This window comes from Microcebus murinus, chromosome 12, assembly GCF_040939455.1.
Source record: "Microcebus murinus isolate Inina chromosome 12, M.murinus_Inina_mat1.0, whole genome shotgun sequence".
In the NCBI taxonomy this organism is placed as follows: domain Eukaryota; kingdom Metazoa; phylum Chordata; class Mammalia; order Primates; family Cheirogaleidae; genus Microcebus; species Microcebus murinus.
The window spans coordinates 65,496,616-65,507,401 of NC_134115.1; positions in this window are offsets into that span (position 1 = coordinate 65,496,616).

A 10,786-nucleotide genomic window follows, 5' to 3' on the forward strand; every position below is an offset into this window, starting at 1 on the left:
GGTTGGGCTTGGCTGAGCACCTCACTTCCCCTGAATATTTTTCCTGAATATTCTCATGGAAAATGGAGTAAGTGAAAGTAGAAAGAATGTTAGGTTACATAGAGCTAGATGACTATTGTCTGTGATAATGACCCTTTTGAATCTGAAAGCAAAAGGAGAATAGGCATTCAGGCTATTGTTCCCTTGTTAGCAATACCTACTTCCAGACATGCTTTTTTGGAGCCCTTTAAATGTTCTCTCTCTCTCTCTCTCTCTCTCTCTCTCTCTCTCTCTCTCTCTCTCTCTCTTGCTCGCTCTCACTCTAGCTCTCTCTCTCCCACACATACACAAACACAAACTCACCTATCACATATCTATTTAGTTAGTTTGTAAGATAGTTATTTTTGTGTGTATGTATTTGGATTCTAAAATTTATTCAGTGTTAATTTATCCATTCAACATATATGTACTAGATGTCTAATCCTTGGCAGGCACTGTACTAAACACTAAGGATCAAAACAGATAAAGTATGTGCTCCCTTTGAGCTTCTAATCTAGTGAGGGTGAGAGAAAAAGTAAAGATGAGATAACAGTATAATTATGAAGATAAATAAAGTAAGGTAAGAAGGTGGAGAAGACAGACTTTGTTTACATAGACTGATCAGGGAAAACCTCTCTGTTAAAGTCAGGTATGGAATCTATTGTATAAAGCTAGGGCTGGAGTTACCATTTAATAATATGCACAAAGGCATTAAAAGAAAATGTCTACAGAGAGTGAGAAAATAATGAAGGACACTTAGAGAAATGCAAGAGACAAGGCATCTCCAGGAATAATGAGATAATAAACTGCATTCTTCACTGTTGAATTATTGGTTTCAGTCCCTCCTGAAGTATACCTGTGTTTTATGACCATGCATCATTCCATTGCTTTACCCTGTGTGAATAAGCTCCCTGTTGATTATTTGCAAGCTAATGTGACATGAATATATAATGACATCACATAGTGACATAGTTTTCTCAATTTGATTTGCATTTCATGTAAGGCTCTTCTCTCAGGGTAAGATTCACAGAGACATACTGAGGAAAGAATATGAGTGAAAGTCATCTTTCATTATGCATATTGTCCCCTTCCTTTTAGTCCTTCTTCAGTAAACTTGGAGTGCGCTTATTTCTTTCACTCTCCTTTCCCTTAGGATGTTTTCTCCACGACTGCTGTCACCCCTCCCATGCACACACACACACTCCTGGAGGTGTCTTGGGCTCTCATTCAAATGGATGTCTTCTAAGTCTGAAGCACCAGTCTTTCAGACATGTTCAGAAATTTCTGAATCGTAAGATAACCATGATTTATCATAAATCCTGGACTTTTTCAATAAAAGTTTAAGTTTGAGGAAATTTGAAATTTCTTTCTAATCTGATAGTATGTCTCCCTACCATATGCTGAGATAATTGATTGAGTTTTGAGTGCAATTAAGCACATTTTAGGAAAGTGCCCTAGTGTAATAATTTGAAATAAGATGTCTTTGGCCTAAAGACAGAAAAGGAGAACCAGAAAGAACAAAAAGGATTTCTTTGCATTTTTTTCTTCAGACTTATTTACCTGAATTTTGGTTTCTCAACTAAACTTTAGGGGGAAAAGAAATTTGGAAATCAAACACCATCATTTAATACATGAGAAAAATAGAGCAAAAATATTCAACTTGAAACATATTTTTACCAGCAAAATAGATACTATTTGCAAGTCAAGATTCTCTGTTTTGTCTCTCTTGAAATATTGATAAAAATTTCCTTGTGCCTGGCACATTATAAGACTTCTGTTATTGCTATCATCCTTATGATCAGCATTATCATCTTCAACATTTTCTTATTCATCACCATCATCATCATCATCATCACTGGTTGGTATGTTGGCTAATGATAAGTTATCAAGAAGTAGCAATAATGACCAAAGAGAAAAATGTTTGGGGGAAGCATATAAGTTAATTAAAAGAAAAGAATTCCAAATATATGAAATTCTCCAATGAGTCTGTAAAAGTGAAATATAAAAAAAGTTATTGTGCTTATTAATACCAGGGACTATGGAATTTAACAAGACCTTGACCCCATAAAAATAATAAAACTACTTTACATTTTATAGCATTTTATAATTTTACTTAACATTTTTATTAAATATGTGAACAATGTTATTAGGGCTATTGTTAATATTAGAAAATCAACCTTACAGGGAATATTGTCCTTAGATAGTAATAATATTATAATAATCATTATAATGACAACCATCTTTTATTAAGCTCAAATGTACCAGACACCATTTTAGCAGGAGGATTGTCATTTAATCCTCACAGAATCCCATTAAGCCAGAATGGTTCTTTTTTCTGACCATTTTACAGATGTGGAAGCTGAGGAAAATATATACTTGATAACTTACCCAAAGTCACACATTTAGAGGAGAATTTTCAATTTCCACAACCAGGCAGTCTGGCTCTAAAACAAATTGTACATAGATGCAAACTCAACACCAAAGACCCAAATGTGAAAAGCACAAGAGGAGGCAGCAAGTAATTTAAGATTTCTGTAACTCTAGTTTAACCAAAAACAATAATTCTAATTGGACCACTTAGGTGTATTTGTACTCTAATCACTTAATAATAGCTTCATAATGTGATTTTGGTGAGGCTGAGATATATAGGCAATAAACAACCTTATCTGAAGAATTCAATACTTTACTTCTAGAAAGATAAGTGATTTAATAGATTCAATAAGCAGTTCTGAAATATCTTAGTTTTTTCTCTTGTATTCTATTAAAGGTCTTTGAGCCTCATGAGTAATAATGGAATGATAATATCTACCTTTGGGGTTGCTGTAAATCTTAAATGAGATGAGGACAGGTACCAAATGTGTAGTGATTGTCCAGTAGAAATATGATACTTTAGGCCTTAGATTCCTGTTATAATAACCAGGCTCCTAGTAAAACTTGAGAATGAATTTAATGAGATAAGATTTGTATAAATGATAAGTAAAATTGTAAAGCCTTATGAACTATAAAGCAGTATTATTATTCTTATTGTATTAAGCCTTGTTAAGCTCAGTGGATCATGTTGTTAATAGGCACAGTATGTTTCTGGTGCTTTACTTCCAGAGATAGTTCACTGGGGAATCCTAGTCAATTGGAATGTCTTCCTTTTAATTAACTCATATGTTACCTGGAAACATTTGCTTTTCTTTGAAATTTATTGCTAATTCTTGACTCTACTATCTAAGCCAACAACCTTTCTTTTCACCAAGTTCTTTCAGCAATTCTACTCTCTTTCTCTTCTTATTCTAGTTATCCTTTTATGCCCTATCTATATTCGAGACTATGACAGGAATGTCTCCAGAATATTACTAAGCATGTTTAAGCTTTCTCAAGTTTATATAACATTTAAAAATCTTCTGACAGGTGCACTGAAAAAAATACTTAAGCACAGAATATTAGATTTACAATAAAATGTAGAGATATAATAGGTCTACTTTCCCTATTTACTGTTAATTTAAGAAATACCTGATACTTCTACAATAGAGTCAGTCTGGCATAATGGATGTGCCTGCTTTCAAATCCCAGCTCTACCATCTCTGGTTGTGTGAGCTTGGGCCAGTTACCTAACCACTCTTAAGCTTCTTTTCCTCAGTATCAAAGTAATAATAAGAATTTACCTATCATAGGGTTATTGTAGCAATTAAATAATATTATATGTAAAGGTACTTGGCATATATCAAGCAATAGGCAAAAAATAACTATTTACTTTTAATAGTATATATTATTTTACTAGCATATATTATTTTACAAGTATTTACAAAGTACTTTCACATACACTATTTTGCATAAGACAACGTTGTTATGATAAAGGAGATAGCACAAATCCCATTTTATACATAAAATAACTAGGATCTATATTTCCTGCCTCCTAATTCTTTTTGTATTATACTTTAAGCAGGCAGTCACATGTCTTTTAACTTAGTTCCCTGACCCAGCAACACGTCCTGTAGTTGTTCCCAAGACAGAGCTATTTAGACAACTCATTTAGAACAAGTTTCTTTCCTGTCTTCAAATCCAAATGCTCATGACTATTTTTTTCGTTTGGCTTTCCAATGCATCTGAAAGTGTTTCTCTGTACTCAGAGGCTGGGATAAGGGCAAAGCAATTAAGATTAAACAAGTTCTTTCATATATTTTTTATTACTTATTCAAACCAAGACATTGGAGAGGCTTGCAAAATATTTTGAAGAAAAAAATAATAAAAGTCCTCATTTGAAACTAACAATAAGAGAAAAGAATTTCCATGGAAATAATGCAGACACCAACATTTAATAAGTACCATATTGAATATTCTTGCTCTGCAGGACATCCACTTAGAACCTAAGTTTAATTTGTTAAAGATGTCATTAAGTCAATAAAATAATTTCTCTGGCCAAACCTTTAGTAATGTTGTAATTTTAGACTCGATTTACATTAAATGCTCTTCAAAAAAATAATTCCGGCCGGGCGCTGTGGCTCACGCCTGTAATCCTAGCTCTTGGGAGGCCGAGGCGGGCGGATTGCTCAAGGTCAGGAGTTCGAAACCAGCCTGAGCAAGAGCGAGACCCCGTCTCTACTATAAATAGAAAGAAATTAATTGGCCAACTGATATATATATATAAAATTAGCCGGGCATGGTGGCGCATGCCTGTAGTCCCAGCTACCCGGGAGGCTGAGGCAGAAGGATCACTCGAGCCCAGGAGTTTGAGGTTGCTGTGAGCTAGGCTGACGCCACGGCACTCACTCTAGCCTGGGCAACAAAGCGAGACTCTGTCTCAAAAAAAAAAAAAAAAAAAAAATAATTCCGTCAGTATTCTCAATTACATCTAAAAATAGGACTCAGAAGAATCCATGGTTAATGCAATTCCGGCAGTGCCATATTTTCAGGCAACTCTGAAACAGGAAAGCACAAGATATTTTTTCAGCAGAATTCATTTTCACAAAACTACATACCAGCTTTGCTGACCAAACAGGTTTTAACGGTTTGTGCCTAGAAGGCTTTTTTATAAGTCTTTTTACACTGGATTACTATGTAGTTGAGAAAATGCTTTTCTATAATAAAAGTAGTCCAAATCCTACTTTCAATTACATATGCAAACTATGAAAACATTGACTATCCAATACATAAGCACATTCTATATTTCATATTTCAGTTGACAAGAAATCAAATATTGATAACCTCCAGGGAATCTCAAGAGATTATTCATATAGCACATACTACTATACTTACATTAGATAGCTATTCATTTGTAGAGATCTTATAGCTCATATTTCAAAACAATATACCATTACCATTTTTTTTATTATATACAGTAAGTTAAAACTTGACACTTGGTGGGTGGGATAAAAGGCAATGCTAAAAATCATATTGCTGAAAAGAAATAATTAATAATGAAAAGAAAGATATTTGAGCACATCTATTTTCCTCAAATATAATTGATATGCCAATGTTATTGTGAAAGGCGTTTCTTAATATCATGAAACCTGTATCATCACAAGAAGCATGCAAAAGCTGATCTCCAAAAACATTTCAAAAATAAGATGTCACTGTGATCGCCATAGATAAGGTTGTAGGGAATTCCAGGTAATAGGCTCTGAGTGTGTAGTTAGTTATAAATTGCCTTATATATTGTTTAATATACAAATAAATGCACTTATTATTGTAAGTATATTATTATAAATATTAAATATAAATATCAAAATATTTATATTTATCATTGAAATATGTTTATATCTTAATTTGCATACAATGTTATATCATTTTTAATCACATGAAAAATGAAAGAATACATGAAAAATATGTCCAGTTGAAAAGAATAATCTGTCTTCTCATTGTTGGGGGTGTATTTATATATGGAATTCTCTAAGATATAATTTAACTAAATGGAGGAGAATTTAAATTTTAAAATAAGGATCAAAAAGTTGTATTATAAAATAATGGATAGAAAATATTGGAGATTATAAAAGTAGAATTGTCTAATCTAATTAGAAAAAGAAGATATATAATTGGAAGGTAATCTATCAATCTCCTATAATAACACTAACAAAACTTATAATTAAAAAGAAGATATTTGGGAAAAAATGAAATGAGAGCTAGATGCCAATTAAATAACCATAATTATAGAATTTTGCTAAGGATTATTGTCATGTCCTCATATCTTGAAGAATTAACTTCAATTAACATGTAAGAAATAGAAAATTTGTATTTAATATAAACCTTTCAAGCTCATAGGGAACAGTGTAAATATTCAAATGTTATTTTATGAAACCAGCATGTATCTTACTTATTATTTTAAACTTAGAATTTAAAAAAGTGAATTCACTTCTTTAAAAAGGCCAAGGCAGAATTATTAGCAAAACATGCCCATTTCTATGGAACCAACTAAGTTTATTCAAGCAGTACAGATGGGAAGTTTCAGAAATTGTATTAAAATTGTTATTTTGTCATATATGTTCTTGGCCTAGGTGGGGAGAGAAGCAAGGGCAAAAATTTTAGGAAGACACTTTGACTTTTGGTCTGAAAATTAAGGACCCTGAAGTTTTCCAGAGAGAAAAGAGTAAAATAAATTAAAAGGTAAATATTTCTGCATATTACTATCACTGTGACTTAGGATTTGTCACCTGGTGAATTGGTAGCAACTCACAAAAGTAATTTGAACTATGAAAATATAATAATACAAAATAAATGTTACCTAAATGGTCATAAACAGCTTAAGGAGATATATAATTATTGAAAAATTCATTATGGCAGGTTGTTTCTATTTTTTACTTTGAAATGTTTGGAAAATGGTATGTTCAACATCATTTGTTGGGTATATTTTGAATAAGTAAAAAAAAAAATTGTATTTCTTGCTTAGTGTCTTATAAAGAGAAGAGAAAAAGCAGCTACCCGACATTAAAAATACTGTTTGAGAGCTAGGAGACCATACTCAAGTATGAACCAATTTCTAATTGGAAATAAAAGAACATTTTACCCAAATATTAGTGATAAAAGTGAACCATGGTAGGGTGTGGGAGGCTGTAACATTGATTATATATGGAAAGGGGCCATAAGAGAAAGGATATCAAAGGATGGCTCAGTAATATGAAAAATTATATTAATATAACATTCCATGTTAATAGGATCAATTACAAAATCTATAAGCAAAATAAATATTCTTAATTTGTTTAAGAATTTTTTTGAAATCAAAACATATCAGTGAAATAAAAACTTCTATTTAAATATGCTATCATCACCATAATTCATAACTGTAGTTTCTAGACAATACAACGAATTATGAAAAGAAAATAAGACTTATAATTTAGAAAAAAATGACAACATATTTGTGACTTGAAGATGGTAACATTAACTACTTTAAATCTGGGGAGAGTCCACTTTAAATGGTCATGCCCTTTAACATAAAAGTAAAATGAGTAGTTACAACATAAATGTGCAAAATTTATATGTTTTCTATATATCTAATTATCTTGCATAAAATGCAATCAAAAGCAAGACCCAACTCATAAAAATAATAATTCTAATGCACATACCATAAAAACTATCAAGTACATTTAATCAAGTACATTGAATCCTAGATATTAACAAAGCTACACAACTTCCTTTACGGATACAAAATCAGAACTGATTCATTGAAAAAATATACTGTGGTCCCTAATGAGAAACCCAATGTTAATAAGGTGTCAATTCTTTGTAAAATTATCTCATCTATAAGTAAATATGATTATAATAAGTACATATTTTATGAAACTCAAAAATAATTTAGGTTCAACAGGAAGATTAAAACTTTAAATACAATCATTTTTGACAGAAAAAGTGAAATCAAAAGAAACTTGTTTCACAAAATATAAAATATTACAAAGATATAATAATTAAAATGATTTGATTCTGGCACTAAGATTAATAGGTCAACCAATGGAATAGAATTGTGAGTCCAGAAAGTGAAAAGATATAGATAGATAGATAGATAGATAGATAGATAGATAGATAGATAGATAGATAGAGATAGATATATAAAATTTTGTGATATTTAATTCCAAATCAGCAGAAAGAGGAAGATTTTTTTAAATAATTCATAGTGCAATAACATAATGATTTGGGATATGAACCTAGCACCATTTTCTGTTCTGAATGGCTTCAGACTATATTCCTATCACTAAAATATCAGCTTCAATGTGTTTCTAATCTGGTTTGGGCCAATTGGACTCGTATAACTTATAGCTAACTTAAACAGAGGGTCATTTATAAAATGGCATAGTAAAAGTAGGAAATTCAGTGGAACATTTTACTTTTTCTATCTCTGCACCTCATAAACAAAAGATTTGTCACACAGTTTCACACATTTATGTGTGATTCCACAGTATAAATAATGAAAGGTAAGGAAGACTTTCTTTATGGTTCTTTGACTTGCTTGAATGCTCAGTAGGTTATAACATAAAAACATACAGGTATTATTAACACTTCAATAAACTACTCAGTGCTGGTTATACATTTAATAAAATGACATTTCATGAGACATTTCATGAGTCTACAGAAGTCAAAATCCTGAATCCATGAGATTTCTCATGTCCAAACTACTACATTTTACAGACAGTACATTACTATTTATTAGATTGCTTATGTTAGTTAACATTTATAACTGAAAATATTAAGAAGGAAAAATCTGATGCATTTTTAAATAATATTAGGGAGAAAATGAGAAATTTTCCATGTTAATAATCTCGTATTTCACTGCATATTTCTCCTTATTGGATTTTAAAAGGCTTAAGTTTTATTTATTCATTTATTTAATAAATATTTGTTGGATGCTCATGTGAGAGCCAGAGTTTTAGTTTCTAAGGTTTTATTTTGATTTGTTTTTCTTTCTTGGGACTTACATTCTACTTAAGAAGATGGAAAATATATCTTCAAGAATGACTCTAATATCTGAAGAAAGTGGTGGAGAGCTAAGAAGGAAACTGATATCAAGCTTCAGAGACCATCCACTTTCAAAAATATCACAATCAAGACATAGTATAATAGGACCAAACACTGCAAAATTTTGATTCCTTAAAGAAACAAACATTTGTTCTTGATGTTTGCAAAAAATAAAAATATTTAAGTGTAGTTGAGATGACACTGAGTTCATATACCTACATCAATGGGAATTCCAAAGGCAGATGGAAAATCACTAATTGTAGCAGAATCCAGAGTGAGTAGAAAATAATGGAAGCTACAGAATTATCTATTTTCTTACTTATTTAAACCTATACTATATGTTCTTTTGAATCAATGGAGCAGCAGTTTCAAAACTTCTAAATTTCCCTTTCTTTCTTTACTCAACTTATGATTTCATATCACAAAAATTCAGGATATCAAAAGTAATTCCTATGAATTAATATTTTTCTTTAATTCCTAATACAGGTTTTAAATAAATCAAGTATTTATTTTAAGCACAATTTCTTTCATCTTTGTCTAAGCATTTCAAAGCAACAAAACCAAGGATGTCAACCTAATTTATTCTTACTTTAATCTTAATAACTAATATATCATATGTTATTTATAAATCTTAGTTATATATATAAACTAAAGTATATAACTAACAGATATTTACTACTTTAAACTTTATAGCTAATACATATTTAGTGTCCCATTGCAAGGAATATTTATATAACTCAATAATTTCCTAAAAGTATTTATCAATGCACTTGGTCTACATACAATGAGATAGCAATTAAAATAGAATAACAATAAAAGGCTATTTTTTTATGGATATCATTGCTTAAGCTGTCGTAAGTACTCTAGACAAATATCTGTGTGCTGCAGGATCTAAGGAAATCTCTCAAGTTCTCCAGTCTGATTTCTTATCCTATTCTGCCCTCCTGTTTCTATGTTTTACCTCTTGGTTTGGATATTGCAATTATGTAACCCCATTTTATACGAATCATGAAAAAATGTCTCACAGGCCTTTGGGTTCAGGAGAAGTAATAGCCATTTTAGCACTGCTACTCCAGGATTAGTTCTACTGTCCCTTCAAAGCAAGCCCTGATCTCTAGGGACCCAGTGTGACCCTCAGCTTCTATTGCATTTCAGGGTGATACTTCAATTCTTAAGCTTCTGGTATCTGAGCCATGCTCACCACAAGTGCTTTATTTGATTACAGACTGTGCAGATGGCAGGACATTCCCAGAACTGCAAGTCCCTAGCTCCTTTGGCATCACTCTCCAGATTGTTGTTTTCCTGCACTTTTTCTGTTCCTCCAGAAATAAGATGAATTCAGACTTCTCTTATAATAAACCTCGAAAAGCCCATCCAACTGCTTCTGCTTGCCATTTTTATATGCTTAAGTGGAGCATTTAACTGAGAAATTAACCATAACCTCCCTGACAACATTTCTATGTATCACATTATTTATTGCACTTCTCTACTCAGAACACTCCTTTTTACACAAATAAAAGCCAGGGCTACCTATACACACTCACAAAGATTCCTGCACATACAGCAGACTACACAATGAAGTGAAATATAGGGAATCCTTAAGCTTCCACCTATCCTTCTTTTCACACACACACACACACACACACACACACACACAAAGACCAACAGAGCAATCCTCCTGTGAGACAAATTCATGAAATATGCTGAAAATTCCTGCACCCTGTGAAGTACACCTGCCTCATATGCTTCAGCTTTTCACAATATTTATTTCCAATTCAGTAAGATTCACCTCTAGTGAATCCCCTTACTTAACCAGTACCAAAAAAGTATATATATGACA